Source organism: Myotis myotis, unplaced genomic scaffold, assembly GCF_014108235.1.
Source record: "Myotis myotis isolate mMyoMyo1 unplaced genomic scaffold, mMyoMyo1.p scaffold_m19_p_6, whole genome shotgun sequence".
Lineage (NCBI taxonomy): Eukaryota > Metazoa > Chordata > Mammalia > Chiroptera > Vespertilionidae > Myotis > Myotis myotis.
The window spans coordinates 88,193,194-88,213,528 of NW_023416368.1; the positions used below are offsets into that span (position 1 = coordinate 88,193,194).

The 20,335-nt window shown below is 49.0% G+C and overlaps 1 pseudogene; it reads right to left on the reverse strand.

The window, feature by feature from the left end:
• Nucleotides 1-5,730: 5,730 nt before the first annotated feature.
• Nucleotides 5,731-20,335, reverse strand: part of LOC118658559 — a 43,217-nt pseudogene continuing 28,612 nt past the window's right edge.

Consider the following 20,335-nt stretch of genomic DNA (forward strand, 5'->3'; position numbering starts at 1 on the left):
GAGGACCGTTAGGGGTGCTCCCTCTCCATACAGATGGGGAGCCCTTGAACGTCATTCCCAGGACTGTCTCCCACACATCTCCTGTCCTAGCTCTCCTTCTCTATGCTGCAGAATATTTCATGCACAGGGAACCTGAGGCACGGGACTAAAGGGGGTGGTGGACTCATACAGAGGGAGCTGTGCGGTGATGACAGCAGAAGGTGAGGACGGGGAGCGCTGGCTGGAGTCAGGAGACGTGGCTTCTTGTCCTGAATCTGTCATCTGCGTTTCTGAGAGTCAGTTTTCTCATCCATGAAAGGCTTGCACTGAAGGGCTCTCACTCTCTCTATGATCTACTTTTACCCTAGAGTTTCATGGAAGGTGAAGCTGTCAGTGACATCGCGGCATTCCTCTTCTCTGCCCCACGTCCTCAGTATCCGCGGACACCCCTTTGTCCAAGGGGGAGACGGGAGGCTTACTCCTAGTTTCTGGTCCTAACCCTTCCTTTTCATCCCTCCAGTGTCACCAGCCTGAATTGTCTGGATATGCCAGCAGCTGTCCAATCAGCAGCTAAAACCTCCTTCCTGCGCTAATGCATTTTCTTTCCCAGTGCGGATTGCAGGAAACCAGATTGGCTTGGCATGCTCTCAGGTTCAGGGAGGAGCTGGCGGGGAGGGGAGCATTTGCAGAATTGCTGGTGGTATTTGGTGTGAGAAGGGTGGGGGAGGGGGCTTTGAAGGAGGTGTGTGTGGGGGGGTTAGTGCTTGACAGGTTTCCTCACAGCTTGGAGGCCCCTGGAGGCAGAAGTACAGCCTCCCTTATTCCTGGAGCTCAGGCACAGATGGCCCTGTCGGCCCTTGAATGGGGGAGGGTTCTCACTCCAGATAATCTGGGGAGGGGTCTCTAGAGGCCTCTGCCAACTATCCTGCCTGAGACACTGTTTAGTATAGAAGGTGGCAGGGGGCGGGGGAGGGGGGTAGAGGAGAAGGACCAGATGGGCCACAGCCTTTTCGTCTTGAGGTGTAAACTCCATTTCCACCTTAGTCGTATTGTCAGGGTTGGGGGGTGTGGTGGGGGGAGGTGTGGGGGAGGGGTGGAGTGGAGAGGAGCTGTTTGTGAGGCAGCTGTTTGTTTGGCAATTAACCTGGGGTGCCTGGATTAACACCAGAGTGTGGCAGCCGGTCTGCTGCTGAATTCTTGGTGGGGTGGGGTGGGGTGGGATGGGGTGGGATGGAGAGGAGTCCTTAGAGGCCGGCTGGCTTGGGGTGCCGGACCCTGGACACCAGGACACCAGGACACTAGGGGTGGGATAGCAACTGAAAGTGAGAGGGCCATTTGGAAGGCATTTCCTGGAGGGAAGCCGGTGCCCAGCGGGAGCAAAGGCAACAGTCCCCTTGGCCCGGGTGTGGGCCCCAGGCTTTAGGGCAGTGGTTCTCAACCTTTCTACTGCCGCGACCCTTTAATACAGTTCCTCATGGTGTGGTGACCCCCAACTTCATTGTTACAAATTGAACATAATTAAATCATAGTGATTAATCACAAAAACAATATGTAATTATATATGTGTTTTCCGATGGTCTTAGGCGACCCCTGTGAAAGGGTCGTTTGACCCCCAAAGGGGTCGCGACCCACAGGTTGAGAACCGCTGCTTTAGGGAGTGCTCCGCAGCATATGGTCCGGAGCAGCCTCTGGCTGAGCTGGCCACGCTGCCCTTTGCAGCTACTCCCCTCCTGAGGTTGCTCCCCTGAGCCTTTGCTTCCTGAGACTGTCTTTCCCTCCTCAGGGAGGCTGCTCCTGTGCCTCCTGAACCTCTTGGCACAGGAATTGGGGAGCAGAACAGTCCCCATCGCCAACAGGGTTGTCACTTCATGCTGGCGTGGCGCCTTAGAGACCAAATGGGCTGGAGAGCGAGGCCGCGTGGACAGGAAGGCAGGCACGGGGGCCTTCTGCCTGTGCAACCGAACTGGGCACCTGTCCTGAGCTTTCAGGAGACTCCCATCCCCTGGCTGTTAGGGGGGTGAGGACAGGCGAGGAGGAGGACAGGCAGGAGGGGAGGCTGTGGGGCAGAGAACGAATTGAACCTGGGTTTGGATCTTGCTTTCTCACTAACTCAGCAACCTTAAGCAAGCTGCTTAAGCCTTGGGCCTCAGTGTTTTGAGGACAATGAGAGTCATATACCCGCCTGGGCTGATCTGAAGATTACATGAGTGAATACGGGTAAATGTGTTGTTGTGTTATTTGCTCACGGCCTTGAGAGGTTAAGGTTGGACAACACTGCCGGTGCTGGGGGTGGAATTCCAGCTCGTAATAAACCAGGGCAAAAGGGAAAGCCAATGTTACCTTCTAAGATCCCTCTGCGGGTTCAGCAGGTGGGAGAGACTGTGGGATGGAAAGCAGTGTTCTCAGCCAGTCCCAACCCTGGCAACTTCAAGGTGAATCATTTCCCGGCTTCTCTAATTCATGGGCACAGGGCGTGCTTTCGTCAGAGTGAATACATAATGTTTCCCCGGGGACACTGTTTTTCAAACGCACGTACATGCTGTTGTGATGATCGAAATATGGATTCATTTCAAAGCATCACGGAATTCATGGTGGCTTTTTGGTTTGGTGAATTTCTTGAACAAGAGAGACTATTTTGTGGGAATACTGGATGGATTGGTACCGCCAATAGATGGACGGGGATCTCTGCTGAAGGGTAGGGCTTCTTGACAGAGATAAGATGCAACACATCTGAGGAGAGGGGCTGGGAGCCAGTGCCTGGGCCTGAGGGTGGGGGAAGGCTGCTGGCTGGCCCTGGGGAGACATGGGAGCTGCACCCATCAGTCTGGGCTCTGGGTCGCAGGGCAGGCGTTGAACCCTAGCTCTGGCCCTCGGATCAGCCGTGGGTGATAAACAGACGTGTCCTTGTCATCTCCAGCCTTCACAGAGTTCTTGAGGAGTAAATAAAATATTACTTTTAAAAAAAGAAATCTTTATTGTTGATATGGTATTACATATGTCCTCTCTTTCCCCCCATTGACCTCTTCTAGCCCACCCTTGCCCCTCCCACCCCCTCCACCCAGGCCTTCACCACCCAATTGTCTGTGTCCATGGGTTATGCATATATGCATACAAGTTCTTTGGTTCATCTCTTCCCACCCACCTGCCCTCCCCCGCCTTCTCTCTGAGATTCAAAAGTCTGTTCCACGTTTATATGTCTCTGGATCTATCTTGTTCATCTGTTTATTTTGTTCATTAGATTCCACATATGAATGAGATTTCCACAGTGGCTGCACCAGTCTGCATTCCCACCAGCAGTGAATGAGGGTTCCCTTTTCTCCACATCCTCCCCAGCACATGTTGTTTGTTGATTTGTTGATGATAGCCATTCTGACAGGTGTGAGGTAGGTCCTTGAAAATGTGAGTTGAATAATCAAAAGGTGGCACCCTCTGTCTGTTCCTTCTTGTATTGTCTTTAGTCCACAATTCCCTAGATAGGTTGCTCAGAAACGCAGGTCTAAACTTAGAGGGTTTAATTAAGAAGAACAACAACCTATTCTGTTTATATTCTCTCTAAGAAGCAGGGAAGGGGAGGGATCCCATATTTAGCCCTGGCCTCCCTGCCTTGAAGGAAGGCACTGTACAGTTGTCAGCGGGTTTTCTGGCTCTATCTCTGCTGTTTGCTTGACTGTGCTGGTCCTGGGTGCTCAAGGCCTGGGTTAAACATCCCTCCAGCCATCAGGGGCCTGCGAGGCTGCCGGGGGTAAAGGAGCATCAGAGCAGCCATTGCCTGAGGTCTGGGACTGGCATTCACCTCTGACACAAGGTAAGGGCTCACTCACCATCTGTGCGGAGTGAGTGAATGAATGAATGAATGACCGTCCATGGCTTGTCCTACCTGGGCAACTGCTAGGGCCTTTGCAGTGGCCTCTCCTTCTCTCGCTGCCTGGTCACCCAGGCCCCTGGCAGAGCCAGTCTGAGATCACGAGCTCTATCTAACCCCCTTCCTCCGGGGAGTGAGAACACAGATGCCGGGGGGGGGGGGGGGGGGGGGTTGGGAGCAGTGCCGTCCACTGTACGGTCTGATCCTCAGACCTGAGCCTCAGCCTCGCTCCTGATATAGGGATAGGGGACACCTTTGTTTCTGAGATTGGGGCTGCCAGAATCACAGTCATGAAGCCTGTCCCTCCCCCACCCCAATCTGCGCTCCTTTCTAACCAGGGTTCAATTTTTAAAAAGGTGGCAAACCAATTCACATCACTAACATCAAGGTGATAACAAGGTGGAGTGGGCCTCCTGGGAACATTGGCATTTCACAGTGTGCTTAGGGCCACTCATGCTCTGCAGAGAGGGAGGTTCTGTGAACAAGGGGATGTGGACTAACCCTCATGCTGCAGTTAGCTTTTAAAACCTGGGTGAGTCACCGCTCTCGTGTGTGTGTGTGTGTGTGTGTGTGTGTGTGTGTGTGTGTGTGTGTGTGTGCAAATTTTAAAAAAGTTGAATTAGATAAAACAGCCAGTATAACAGAGTGCAGATTATCCCATACATTCTTTATAACAATTTTCTGGGGCAGGTACTCTTAATGGCACTATTTTACAGATGAGAAAACAAAGGCCCAGAGAACTTAAGTGTCTTGCCTTAGCTTCTGAGCTATTAGGGGGCAGAACCAAGATGCAAACCCAGGAGATATGATGCCAGCATCTACCCACCTCCCACCATCCAGCCTCTCCCTCTCACATTCAAAAATTAATTCTGTCCCATGTACAGATCTGAACGTGAGTGTGTGATGTTCCTGACAGTAAGGAGGGCACGAGCGATGGGCAAGGGGCTGAGGGATTGCCCTGTATGAAACTGGCAACACCACACCTGTGGCTAGCACACTCCCCAGTCCCAGCATGTGTGGCCCGGGGGTAGAAGAGGTGATATGGGAAGTGAGGAGGAGGTGAGGCACATGATAGACAGCTGAGCAAACTCTCCCTCAGCCCTCACCCACCCCCTAGTTTCTGTAGCATTCAGATTTGCTAGCCCTCACAACCACGTGAGCCAATTCCTTCCCCCCGCCCCCCCCCCCCCACATCCTATTGGTTCTGCTTTGGTGTTTATTGAGTGCTTACTACCCTTACTAGACATTGTTCTAAGCACTTCATACGTATTAAACCATTTAATTTTTATACCAGCCATATGGAGTGAGTATTACTATTGTCCCCATTTTACAGTGGATGATGCTAAGGCACAGAAAGGTTAGGGAATTTGTTCAATGTCACACAGCTAGTGAGCCCCTGCATTCTGGACCTTTGGCTGTGCTGCCTCTAGGGTGCAGGCCCATATACCTGGGCACAAAATAAGTGCCCACCCAAAGACCAGAGGCCATACCGTCTCCCAGGACAGCACCCTGGTCAATCAGTCATCTCAGCCACAGGGGACATGCTCACTGCTGGGAATGGTCCCTGGGGTGTTGAGCCACTTCTGCTCAAGGTGAATCAACCGAGTCCTGGCTGCTGCCGCCCCGCCCCGCTGCGCCCTGGCTCAGGATGGCGGGGATGGCGCTGTGCGTGGACGCTGGCACTCAGGGGCTGTGGAGGGACAAGGAGGTGGGCGGCCCGACATGACGCTGCAAAAGCAACCAAGGTGGCGCCTCCCAACTGAGGGGAGCTGGTGGAGGTTTACATAATCTAAAAAAACGAGGAGCTTCTGGCTCCAGCCTGAGTTCACGTGTTTGCCTCCCCTGCTTCCCAACCCCACTGAAGTGGCAGCAAAGATATAAAAAGGAAATCAATCCTCGGCTAGGCGGAGAACAGCAGGGGTGGCTGTCTGTGCCAGAGATTCTGATGGCTTTCTGAAAGCCAGGAAGTAGCTGGGAACATATGGAAGGGTAACCTGGAGAGGCACAGTGACAGCTCAGAAGATGTTTAGGGAAGGACTGCAGGTTACCCTACCGTACTGCTTGAGGAACAGACCATGTGCCATAGGACTTTCATATGGTCCCACTAAGTATAAGAAACAATATATTTCCTCACTTTCCGTCCGCCTGGAATGGTCCGCATTGACATTGAGGCGTTCTTTGTCCAGGTATGTTACCAAGGTCTGGCTGCTGCTGTCCAGCTCCTGTTCCTGGGGCAGAAACCTTCCACCAGGGGTCTAGGGATTTGTGGGAGGCCCACAAATAGACCTCGAGGGCCCAGAAGCTCCTGAGGTCATGAGCAAACATTATTGCTTTCTTGGGCATTTTTATGGGGCCATGGGGCCATCACTTTGGTTAGATTTGCAAAAAAACTTCATGACTCAGGGCTGAGGGCACTATTAGAGTTTTATGACGACTTTCCCCGTTTCCCGTAGATGGCTGGTGGTTGAGTGGCTCCTCTTGGCTCTCAGTCATCAGCACTTTCTGTCCCTACTACCAAAATAGCATTTTTCAGTCCAGCTGGTGTGGTAGTGGTTGAGCATCGACCTATGAATCAGGAGGTCACCGGTTCAATTCCCGGTCAGGGCACATGCCTGGATTGCGGGCTCCATTCCCAGTGTGGGGCGTGCAGGAGGCAGCCGACCAATGATTCTCTTTCATTACTGATGTTTCCATCTCTCTCCCTCTCCCTTTCTCTCTAAAGTCAATAAAATATAGTAAAAAATATACTTTCACTTTAAAAACAAAGAAATAGCACTTTTCAGAATGCTTCTGTGTGTCTTGTCCTATTTGAGTCTCACAATAGCCCATGGAGAAGGACAGACATGTAGCGCCATCCTTCTTGGGAAAAGAGGGCTCTCAGACACAGTGAGGTTAAAGGGTTCATCCAGGCACCTAGCAAAGCAGTGGCAGAGCGTCCTGGGGCCTCAGGTCTCAAGGTTCCTGGGCAGCGCTCTTTGCTGCTTCCTTAGTCTCCTCACAAGCGAGAGGGGGCACTTCTGTTCTCTGCACGCGCCAAGTCCACACAAGCAGCAGACTGTTCGGCCTCCTCTAAATACCTGGTCCAGCAACCCAGGGTGTGACCTCAAAATACACCCTCGCCAGAGCCTAAATCCTCACATCTGCCTTTCCCCAAATAAGAGCTATCATTACCAAGGGAGTGGCAGAGGCAAAGGAAATTCCAGTCCCCTTTGATCCCCTGTGGCATCCCCTAGCACGTTCTGTCTCCACAGGCCCAGAAGAGATGGCCGTCCCCTCCTTCTGCACCCCCTCTCTGAGTCGGTGTGTCCCACCGAGACCTTTCCTTGGCTTTAATTGATGCCGTTGGATGATGGTTAATTACCGCCCACTGTTCTCCAGCCTGTAATGAGTGGTGAGCCAGGGCCCCTGGGACCCAGCCAGCAGTCCTTAGAATCTGAGCTGTTCACATGGATGGCCCAAGCGGCTCTTCTCCTCTCTGTCCCTCCTTGTCTCGGAATAGCAGCCTGCCAGAGAGATTTGTCCCACGTCTGCACCCTGGCCGGCACAACTGCCGACGCACATCTGCCGGCTCTTCTGGCCAGAAACCACAGCAGTGAGCTGGAATGGCTAATTGACCATCCGTGTCTCTGTCTGTGGGTACATCCAAAGATTTGGCTTTGGGAGGCTCCCAGCTAATTGGCCAGCAGCTGGGTTTTGGATAGACAACTGTCCTTTGTGGTTATCCCATTCCCAGCCTAGGTGGACCTTGTCAAATTCCACTGGAGCTTTAAATTACTCAGAGGCATTCGGTGGGGGTGGGGGGTGGGGTGTCCAAAGAGCCGTTTTCACTCCCAGCTCTCCTTTTGGGCTTTGGGATTCCGAAAGACCTCGCTTGTTGGGAGGACTAAAGAAGTTAATACGTTTAAATGCTAAGACTAGTGGCTGGCCCATAGTAAGCCCTTCGAGAATGTCGACTATTGTTACAGGTATTCGAGATCATGCCCCTAAAGTCCAGACTCTAGTGGCCATTATTATGATAAGCCTAGTCCAGCACAAGAAGCTTCCAGAAACAAAATCATCCCTTTCCCACCCTCAGCTTGGAGCCAAATGGGTGCTCATGGGAGACATACTGGTGCCTTAGGAGTTACCCTGGATATGAAGCAAAAGGCCTGAACTTCAGTCTTAGCTCTGTATTAGTTGTCCATACAATCTAGACCACATCACTTTACTCTCTAGGGTTCATTCTCTGGAGGTGGATATACGAGTTTATTTTTCCACTTACCTGTTGACAGCCTTTGGGTTGTATCCAGTGTCCCCATTATTTTTAAACCTACATAGGACACTCAAATCTGTCTTCTCTTTTGTACCCAGATGTGGCAGAGTGGCCCTGACCAGGGCACTGGGATTCCCTTTCCCTCTCTGGGCACCAGGGCAGGCCTTTTTAAGTCCCAGAGAATGTGGTTCCACCCAGAAACCTGCTAATCCAATCACTTTACGGGTAAGTAGTACAACTCTGTGTAAGGGGGTCAGGATGGCGCTTGACCAGGATGCACTCAAACAAAAGGATCAAGCAAAAGGTCTTGAAAAATCACAGAACAATTTTCAAATTTACATCCAATGACGGAAAGTGAAAAAACCAGCCAGGCTTGTTTTATAAACCACTTGTTCTTCAGGATAATAATTGGTGTTTTGTAAATAAAAACACCCCTCATCCTCCCCCAAAAAACCCACCCAGATTTCTTGATTACTTCAATTTTAGAAATGCTAAGTTAAACAAATTTACATTTAAATGTATTTATTACAAACTTCCCAGAGCCTTTAACACGTTAATGTTAATGTTCACAATACATTCCAAGGGCCATGTTATGGAATGTGAATTTAATTTGAAATTTCCCAAATGTACATATTTAATTTAACTGCCAAATAGTTTTCCTTGTAAACTGATACTCCACAGGACACACTTTGTGACTTGCTATTTTCAGACTTAATCATTCCCCAAAGCAACTTTAAAAATCTTTTTATTGATTTCAGAGAGGAAGGGAGAGGAAGAAAGGGATAGAAACATCAATAATGAGAGAGAATAATTGATCGGCAGCCTTCTGCACACCTCCTACTAGGGATCAAGCCCGCAACCTGGGCATGTGCCCTGATCGGGAATGGAACTGTGACCTCCTGGTTTATAGGTCGATGCTCAACCATTGAGCTACACTGGCCAGGGCCCCAAAGCAATTTTAATGTAAAGGAAAGGGCAAGTAGATAATAAAATGCAGAAAAACTAAGGTGAGTTAGAATCAAGATTTTTTAAATTGGGGGATCCAGTTTCAGGGGATTCCTTGAATCACAAATAGATGGCTCTGTTAGTGCATAAGCCAATAACTTCTATCATCTCCCTTTTCTAAGTCCTTTGTGGTGCCAGCTTTGGCAGCACATATATTAAGTCCTTTGTCCCAATATGACAATATGTATATCATTTGGTTTTATAATAAGTGGCTCCCCAGTGGACCCTTCCCTCTATGGACTCAGAATTGCTCTAGGCAGTTGTTTTCTCAGCTAGCTTCTCTGGGCCCTTGATCTTGCTCATCCCTCCTGGAGGTAGGTGGCACTGTGGGGCACCCCTCAGCGGTGGGGGACCTGCCACCTGCATTGGTTAGGCTCCACCCAACAGGTGTGCTCTTCCTGATGAGAACACGCTGGTGCTTACGGGATTCCATAAAGCTCCATCTTTTTGCTTGATAAGCTCTCTACTGTAATCCAAACTCTGTAAATGAGCAATTCCTTTGCGTAATAAACGGATGAGGCTGTTTTATGCACTTTTATGTTGTTCCAAGTCTGTGGTTTTACTAAATTTCCACCTCAAAGATATGTAATTAGAGTCTCAACAATCTGCTATCTTAGCCCCACCCCCCTCCTCTGGAATCCACAACAATCTCACAGGCTGGTTTCTGGCAGGAACAAATACACAGTAGTGTGTGTGTGTGTGTGTGTGTGTGTGTGTGTGTCATGTCCACACTCACATGCATATGTTTGTCTGTCGGTTTGTGTGGCTTCAGTCTTCTAGAAAGTGAGATGGATGGGTGGATAGGGCCTGGGTGCCAGATGTCTCCCTTTTGCTGACCTCTGGCTTTTTGGCCCACTCTGGGGCCGTTCACCATCTTCTCTCCCAGGCCCCAGGCCCCATAGAGGTTTATCTTCTCACTGTCTCTACATAAACCTTGTCATTTCCCACCCAAGCTTTTGCTCATGCTGTTCCCACAGTTCTTCTCTCTTCCAAAGTCATTTTTCTTCAAGGCTCAGCTCAGATTCCATTTTTCCCAGGGAACCTCTTTGCCCTTTAGTCCTTAACAATCTTTCTTTCCCTGTTGTTGTACTGTAAGTTGATACCACAAAGCTCAGCATTCTATGTTTATTTTTATGTTGACTAGAAGTTAAGCTCCATCAGATTGGAGAACACATCCTATATTTCCCTGTACATGTGCTCAATGGGCAGTGATCCTCTGACTGGGGAGGAGGTAATGAAGCCACATCTTAGGCTCCAGACAGGGCTCCATGCTTCTGTAGCCATGTATTAATTGTTATTCACTGGATTATACAACATCTCAATTTTCTAGAGATAGAAGTTGGGATGAAGCAGATCCAGTCCAGGCTCTACCCAAAGTGGATATAAAAAGTCATATAAGATGGCCTGCTCATAGCCACCTCAGTTTTCAGAGCAGCCTGTGACCTGGGTGCTATGTGTTCTGTGCAAAGTCCTTCCCCTCCCTGGCCCAGCTCTAGAAGAGGACCCTGGCAGGAAATAGACTACCAATGCCACGAACTGTGTGATATGGTGAGGAAGATAGTGAGTTTTGGAATCAAATACATTAGGGTCTATTTCTTGGCTTTGAATTTCCTAATTATGTGGCATTGGGTAAATTAAGTCACCATTCCAACCTGTGATTTTTTCACATTTAAAATGAGACGGCTAATGCCTTCAGGGTAAGGTGGCTGGGATGGTAGACCTTACTGAAAGGCTGCCATGATCATCATCAGAAATTGGTGGCAAACGATGGAGGGCAGAGGATGCATCCAGTCAGACTTAATATCACCTTTTCCCACAGCTATCACTAGGTCCTCTCAGGGTCATCTTGTACAACATCATCTCCTGTGAATTCTAGATGCTGGTCCGATCACAGGAGACATGGTAGATCTGAGACCCAGTGTAACCCAGGTGTCCTGGGCCATCCAAATGCAACTGTTGTGCGTATCCCCTAACTCTAGCTCACCTCCTGCTTTGCAGTGTAATCTCAGGGGCCTCAACACCCTTTCCTAAATCCTATTTTCTGACCCCAAAGAAACAGACAGTCCCTGTCCTTATCCTACTGCTTTCTGTAAACTAATCCTCAAAGGAACACGGGGTGAATGAAAAGGTTGACACATTCTCACCAACAATCTAGGAATGCTGGAGATGAGAGATGCCTTGGGGCTATCGAAACTGAGGCCCAGAGAAAGGAAACTGACCATGCTCAAGGACATAACGAGTGGTAAAACCAGGCCTCAAGCATTTATTGCCTGGCTTCCAGTTCACTTCCCTGACCCCACACCATGGAGCCTTCTGTGCATCAAAGAAAAACCAGTGGGTTGGGCCCTTGTTCTACATCCTTGGCATTCCTAAGAACTCCCTGAATTTCTTCCACACCCTGGTTACTTTTTTCTCTTGCTGAGAGAAATGAGAGAGGAGTAAAGTCAATTCCACTGAACAAATTCTGTATTAATGGATTATAGCCCTACCAGTGTGGCTCAGTGATTGAATGTTGATCTATGAACCAGGAGGTCATGGTTCGATTCCTGGTCAGGACACATGCTCTGATTGCAGGCTTGATCCCCAGTAAGGGCCATGCAGAAGGCAGCCGATTAATTATGTTTCTATCTCTCCCTCTCCTTTTCTTTCTCTGAATTCAATAAAAACATTGAAAAAACCTCTAGAAAATATATTGATGGATTACATAGGCAGAATCTAGAAGTGGAGTGTGTTAAGGTTTTGCACTCTTCTGCTCATTCATTTATTCACTTTAATTCTGATGCTAATATGTCCATGGCATCCAGTTATTCACATGGACACATGAAGACACAAACACATATTATCGTTTTTGCTATCATTACCCCAAAATTTTGTGGACAAATAAACAACCATTCTATTTCCTCCCAAGTCTGTGGATCAACAATTTGTGCTGGGCTCAGCTCTGGAAGATCCTGACAAGAAGTGGAAGACTCTCAGATGGTGCCACACTTGGTACTTTCCCCAGAGGTCACTAAGGTGGTTGCAGTCACATGGTGGCTTGGCTGGGTCTGGGTGTCAAAGATGGCCTCACCCACACGTCTGGTGGTTGTGCCGGCTGTTATTCAGGCTTCTCTCTCCACACGGTCTCCCATCCTCAAGAAGGCGGTGGCAGAATTCTTATCTAAGAGAGCAAGGGTGGAATCTGTGAGACTTAGACTAGGAAACCATGGCATGTCACATCTGCCATATTCTATTGTCCAGTTTAGTTATCAAAGCAAGTCACAGGGCCAGCCAAGATTCAAGGAAAAGAGACGTAAAGACTCCATTTCTTGAGGGGTGAGCAAAGTCTCATTTAATGGAGCGTGCATACAGGATCAGAGAGGGTGTTCCTGTGGCCATTCTGTCTGTCTCTGTCTCTATCTCTATCATCAATATATTACCTGCCTTATCTGGATATAGATATAAATATAAACATAAATATGAATAGATGGATCAATATTCTTAAATATATACATATTTATGTTTATTTATTTATTTAAAAATACTTTTTGCTCAAAGTCACTAATCATCCGAGAGATGCAAATCAAAACAACAATGAAGTACCATCTCGCACCTGTCAGAATGGCTATCATCAACAAATCAACAAATGACAAGTGCTGGTGAGGATGTGGAGAAAAAGGAACCTTTGTGCACTGCTGGTGTGAAAAGCAGTATGGAGTTTCCTCAAAAAGTTAAAAATGGAACTCCCATTTGACCCAGTAATCCCACTTATAGGAATATATACCAAGAAACCAGAAACACCAATTAGAAAGGATATATGCACCCCTATGTTCATAGCAGCACAATTTACAATAGCTAAGATTTGGAAACAGCCTAAATGCCCATCAGCAGATGAGTGGATTAAAAAACGGTGGTACATCTACACAATGGAATACTATGCCGCTATAAAAAAGAAGGAATTCTTACCATTTGCAACAGCATGGATGGAACTGGAGAGCATTATCCTAAGCAAAATAAACCAGTCGGAGAAAGATAAATATCACATGATCTCACTCATATGTGGGATATAATGATCAACATAATTTGATGAACAAAAATAGATCCAGAGACAAATGGCAGGGGAGGCGGGAGGAGGGGGGGGGGGTAGAGAGCTACCAAAGGACTTGTTTGCATGCATATTAGCATAATGGACACAGACACTGGGGCAGCGGGGGCTTGCCTGGGGTGGGAATGGCTGGGGGCAGGGGGAGGGGTCAGAGAGAAAGGAGACATATGTAAAACTTTAGACGATAAAAAAAAAAAATTTTTTTTATTGATTTTTACAGAGAGGAAGGGAGAAGAATAGAAAGTTAGAAACATCCATGAGAGAGAAACATTGATCAGCTGCCTTCTGCATGCTGCTTACTAGGGATCAGGCCTGCAACCAAGGCACATGCCCTTGTGCTGGGAGCCAGTCCATCCTTGCTATTTCAAAGGACCTGGCATATATGGCATACTGTTCTTAATATGTTTTCTCACCTTCTTGGCACTATGTGTTTTAACCAAGGTCTCCTCTCTGAGAAAGGTTGTTTCCCCAGGTAGGGATTTTCCCCTGAAGTTAGGGAGGGAATAAAACCCCTCAACTAAGTGCCAGGCAGGTAATTAATCACTTTAACTATGAACAATCATGCTTAAGCTACATAATCTTTACTCCCTGGAATGGAGATAAGAAACGCCCTAACCTTTGTAATAGAGATTGATAGGATTGAATCAACTGGTATAAATACAGATGTAACAAGATAGCAAGACACAGAACTTAGAAGACAGAACCTACACACAGAACCTAGACACAGAAACTGGCCACAGAACCTAGAGACAGAACCTAGCGAGAGAACATGGCAAAAGATCCTGGACAGAAACTGGCCACAGAACCTAGAGACAGAACCTAGCAAGAGAACCTGGCTGAAGAACCTAGAGACAGAACCTGGCTACAGAACCTGGATAGAACATGGCAAGAGAACCTGACTAGAACCCGGTGACTGAACCTGGCTGGAGAACCTAGCGAGGGAACATGGCTACAGAACCTGGCTGGAGAACCTGGAGAACCTAGCAAGAGAACATGGACACAGAACCTGGCTGGAGATCCTAACCAGAACTTTGCTGAATATCCTGAACAGAACTTGGCTGGAGATCCTAGACAGAACTTGGCTGGAGATCCTAGACAGAACTTGGCTGGAGATTGTGGCTAGAGATCCTGGCAAGGCTGCTGATCAACTGAACGCTGTCTCCGTGTCATTCCTTCTTCGCCGACTACGTCCACACCTTTGGGGACCCCTGGACCTGCTGGGGTTGGACCCCAGCACCCTTTACTGGAATTGAACACAGGACTCTTCAGTCCAAGGGTGGACGCTCTATCCACTGAGCCAAACCAGTTAGGGCTGTATAGATATTTACATATAAATGCAAATACAAACAAACACACATTCTTGTCCCAGTGGAGCTCACAGTCTAGTTGCAAAGACTTAGTTTGATATTTGAAAAGTGACACAAAAAAAGGCAAAATGAGTAGCAAGTGCTGAGCTCAGGGAAGGGAGAGATCCCTGTGGGCTCAAGTGAGGGTGAGTGGGCACTGCGGGGGCTTGAGGGTTCACTTTGAGCACACATGGAACGGGGAGGGAAGGTGTGCGAAGCCTATCCAGGTACCCGTGAGTGGAACAGTCCAGAGAAGGTGAGGGGTAGGGTGAGGCGAGGCCAAAATTGGGTGGGAAGTTAGACTGAATCAAGCCAACTCCTCAGCGTGCTGCCTGAGGAATTCTGATCTGGATAAGGGGGAGCCATGGAAGGGTCCTGAGAAGGCATGGCTTTTATTTTTAAATTAGAGGCCTGGTGCATGGATTCGTGCACTGGTGGCGTCCCTCGGTGTGACCTGTGGGGATGGGGTGAAACCCGTCCAACACTGCCTGCTGCTCCTGCTTGCCACTCCCGCTTCCATTCATCCTGGCCTCGCTGTGCTTGCTGCGTGCTGGTGCCCTGTCAGTCCCCATCCAGAGGCTTGTGCCACCGCAGTAGCTCTCACCAGCCGTGAGCCCTGCATCTGGTGCCCATTGGTCAGCTTAACGGCACTCCCAGTGTGGGGGCACACTGGCCACTAGGGGACAGCTCCTGCATTGAGCCTCTGCCCCCTGGTGGTCATTGCACATCATAGCGACCGGTAGACCGGTAGTTAGGTCATTCAGTGGCTTAGGCATATATATATATGGAGATTGTGGCAAAATATATATATTGTTTTGGCCATGAGCTTTGGGATTTTCCTTTTCCCATTTTCCCTATTCACACTCACCTGCCCCTTCCCTGCCCCAAGCTTCAGGGAAAGATTCTCCCCCTTTTTTTCTAGGGAGCATGGGCAGGTATGCTGCTCCAGCCAGCTGAAAACTGTGGCTTACTGGAGCCACCTCCAGCTTGCCCCGAAGCTGAGCTCTCTACTGAGATTGTGGGTCATTCTCCCATCCTTTTATTTAGCACATTTATTGGAGTCAACTCTTGTCCAGATACTATTCTACAGCCCATATTCATATTTCCTTATTTAAGCCTCAAGACAATCACCACCTTGAACATGAAGAAACCAAGGTCTAGATGAGGAATGGGTTCAAGGTCATATGGGATTCTAATTCAGACATAGACCTGGCTTCTGGCTCCCACCCCACTCCGGGTCCAGCCTCTTTCCACTGTGCCTGTCACTGACCGGAGGAGTTCACTCTGCCAAGTGGGCTTTCTTGGGGGGAGGGGGGGCTCCACAAAAGGGGCATATTTGGGCAGCTCCCCTGGAGGAGCATTTACAGGACATCGAGGGGCCAGTGGGTCCCCTTTTCTGTCACTGGGCAGGCGGCAGCATGCTGTTGGCTCCTTATCTCTAGGCCCATCAGCTGTGGAGGCTGGAGCAGCCTTTGAGCACCTGGAGGAAATGGTGCAGGTTCCACTGGGCGGGGCAGTGGGGGAGGCTGGGGGGCAGCACTGCAGCAGAGAGCTGCTGGGCACAAGGCAGGTCGGGTGGGACTGAAGGAAATGCCTCTCACATACTTTTACCTGGGAGGATTTGGGTTAGCTGGATGGCTCTTCGGTGTTAATTTAACCTTGCTTTTGCATTAAAAAAAGTTTTTATTCATTTCGGAGAGAGGAAGGGAGAGTGAGAGAGAGATAGAAACATCAATGATGAGAGAGAACCATTGATTGACTGCCTCCTGCATGGCCCCCCCTGGGGACTGAGCCCACAACCCTGGCATGTGCCCTGACTGGGAATCAAACCGTGACCTCCTGGTTCCTAGGTTGATGCTCAACCACTGAGTCACACTGGCCGGGCTGCTTTTGCATTTTTATCCATGAACATTATGATGCCTCTACATCTATTCTTTCATTTTGTTCTTGTAATATGCCCAAGACAGTACTGGCATGGGGGCTATTGTTCTCATGTCACTCATGGGTAAACTGAGGAACAGCATTAAGAGATGAAGGGAAGATATTTACTGAATACATATGTGCTGGCACTGTCAGGTACTTTCGTAACACATGTAATTTTCTCGATGACAGCATTTCAGAGACTAGGAAACTGAGGCGCAGAGAAAGAGGTGGGGCCACAAAGGAATTCCGGCCTAGTAGTTAGAGAGCTGGGGCAAAAATCAGCACCTCAGACACCCAGGGTCTGACTCTTGCCTCCTGCAGGCCCTGTCCCCAGGGTGAGACTCCTCAGGCTTCCCTCTGTCTTAGCTCCCGCCGGACCAGGGAGGCAGCAGAGGACATGAGGGGCACATTCTCAGAGCTGCTGGGCTGCATGTGGGGAGACACACTTACTGCTCTGCCAAGGCCCCTCCTTGGAGGATGGGCTCTCCTTGCTCCCTCCCCCCATCTTCCAGGGTGGCGCCGCTGCTCCCAGCAGTCCCCTCTTTGGCAGTGGGGCCTGCTTATCCCGCTGGAGGATGCCTGTGCATGCCTTCAGGTCACAGACGCCCAGGAGGGGCTTTCCACCACGCCCAACGGTGAGTTCTCCTCAGCCTCAGGTCTGGGACCTCCGGGGCCTCTTCTAAAGGCCCCAGCTCGCTCACTGATTTGCCCCAGGGGGGGCTGGGTGGGGGGGCCGTCTCCGAGGCCCAGAGTTCAGATGCCCACTTTGCTTTTTGTGACTTATTCTTCCTCTTTGCATGAAAAGGTAGAAGAACCCTATCCCACTCCCACCCCCCAAGTTGTCCAGAGGATTATGAAAGAGAACAAAGTCATACATGGAAAATACCATTTCATTACCGAGCACCTGGAGGGCACCTGACACTGTGCGAGGCTCTGCAGGTGACAGAAAACACACCGGGAAAGTCCCTTGCTCCCAAGGTGTTTACAACACACTAAAGAACTCAAATATCTGTGCAGATAATGAAAATACAGTAACACATATTCAGTCTCACCGACTATTCCTTCATTTCCTTCTCCTTTTGACCCACGGTCTCCAGGATCCACCCATTTGTTCATTCACTCATTCATTGATCTGTTAGCGGCGAAATGACACCAGAATGTTATTTAGACCTTGGTTCAGCAACCTGGGCACTTGAGTTCTGGCTAAGAAAGAATTCAGAACCAAGACTCAAATATAGGTTGTCCTCAAAAATGTATATACACACTTTGAATAATTATAGAGACAGTGCTAAAATACATTTCATTTTCCAGATTAAGCTATCAGCTGTTAAAGTATGTATACATTTTTGGGGACACCCTGTATAAATAAAAGTTTATTTAAAAGTCACAGAGGTAGAAGTGAGCTGTAGGAGAAGTGAGCCAGCTGGGTTGTGTGGGCTCAGGAAACAAGTTAGAGTCAAAAGAAGGGGTCTTTGAGCTTAGGAGAGAGAAAGGCAGAGAAGATGTGACTGGGGGAAGAAGAGGGAGAAAGGTAAAGCAGGGGGGCAGGGGAGAGAGAGAGAGAGAGAGAGAGAGAGAGAGAGAGAGAGAGATAGGAGAAGGAGGGGGTGGGAAACCCCAGCAGGGTGGCTCAGTTGGTTGGAGCATTGCCCCATACATCCAAAGGCTACGGGTTCAATTCCAGTCAGGGCACATACCTAAGTTGCGAGTTCAATCCCTGGTCAGGGTACATACGGGAGGCAAAAAAATAAAAAATAAAAATAAAAATAAAATAAAAGAAGGAGGTGGGGAAAGGCATGGGCATGCTCAAAAGAGAAAAAGCCTGTGCTGGGCCCTTACCTGAAGGGATTTTTTCTGGAGGTCTTAGGGATGATCAATAGCATATTGATCAGCTTTCCAGGTGTGTCCTTTCAGGGTCATGGTCTCTACCCATTGGTCTGCACCAGGGCAGGGGGTCCTCATGTCAGCTATGGCGTCACCCCGCCTGGCCTGGCTGCGTTTCTGGGCCTGGAGCTGAAACATACATAACTGAGGACTAGATGTTATCTCTAGGGCTTAATGCTTACGGGAGTGGTCATGTAAGGGCTTGATGGGATTTGTATGAGGCCCCCTTACTCCTCCTCCTCCTCATGTGGGGGGTCTGCCACATGACTATTGGCATGCCAGGGGAGAAAAGGTCAGCTTGGGGACGAGGTCCCACCCTACAATTGTCCGTTGCTGGGCACCTTCCATACCTGTCCTTGCTCTGCTCATGCCTGTCTAATTGCCTACTACAGATCCTTCCACCCATCCATCTATCCATCTATCCACCCATTAACCATCTCTTCATTTGTTTGGCCACTCAGTCATTTATGGAGTACAAGGTACTCGTCTAAATACCGGAGACACAAAGAGGACATGACAGACCCTGCCCTGAGGAAGGGGGTTGGCTGTGTGGTAGACGGCAGCAAAGTGTACTACACTAAAGACCTTGGCTTAACAGAGAGCTGAGCTATAACCCTACCACTGAGCACAGCACTCCATTGTATTGATGTCTGCGTCCCTCTCTCCCACGCACCTCAGGTATTACATTCTATTTTCAGGATCCCTGTTGCTTAGCACAGTTCCTGGCCCCAAATACTATCCCAATAAATGTTGACTGAGAGAACAAATGAAATAAGCAGGGTGTTGCCATCCCTCTCGAAGTCTGCTTTCTCCTGTGAGGAGTGGGTGTTAATGCTAGCCTAGCCTGGAGAGGTTAAATGAATGCAGTACTCTGTATGCCTAGCGGGAGGCCGTGCCTGGCTCTGTAACTATTCCCTTTTTGCTCCCTTCCTTACCTGGGGCATGTTGCTTTCTGCTCTCACCCCCTTTTTACAATCTAACACTGAAGGGGCCAGCCCACTGTCTAAGATCCTGACCCAGTTTGATTCCAAATACTGGATACTAGTCTAGTGCTCGGCCTTGTTCCTGAGGAAGGTTCTGTGCGCTTCTCATAGCTGTTAGGCACGACTCCTTGCATATTAATGATCAATTAAATATGAATCATCCGTACGATGCTTCAGGTTCCTCAGGGGTCATATCTCAGTGCTTAAAAAAATATCGTAGGGGAGGTTCCTAACACTGAACCAGTGCCCACCACAGCTTTCTTTTTCTTTTTCCATTTCCCCGATACAGGCCACTGCTTTTGTTGATTGCATGGATTTCAGCGTGGCTTTTTAGCGATTGTCCCTGTTTTAGGTCTGAGAAACAAAGCTGCTTATATGGGAGATTGTGATTTAATGAGTGTACAGGGACGGAGTGCTGTATTTAGTCCTCCAAAATGGCACGTGGGGGCCCCCTGCTGTCAGTCAGCCACCAGGGGTTCGGACAAGAAAACCCTGGTGTTTGGTCTGCATTGCCCCCTGGTGGTGAGACCCAGTTTTGGACTGCCAGGGCGGGCTCTTCCTGGGCCAGGCCCAGAGCCACCGGAGAAACTGCAGATATGTTAGGTCCAGTGAATTTCCTGGGCACTTCTTAGGCTGTCCAAGACACCATGGGGTCATACAAGAAGAATAAGGACTCAATCTGCCTCCAGGGAATTTGCTTTCCGCCCTCTGACCTTCCCTTGGAGATACCTGTCTTCTGGACTTCTCATTCACTTACTCATTCATTTCCTTCGACAAACATTATTGAGCACCTTCTGTGTTCCATATGGTGCTGGGGTTACAGAGGTAAACGAAACGAACAAGCTCTACCTCATGGATGCTTACACTCTCGGGTCCCTGCCTGAGTGTCTGGTCCTTGACATACTCACACTGTCACACTCCTGGAAAACGTGGCTTACACCTGATGGCCAGTGAATTCCTTGTTTAGTTAGAACTTACGATGTTCTCCTTCTATGGGATATTTAGAGTTTGTTCAAG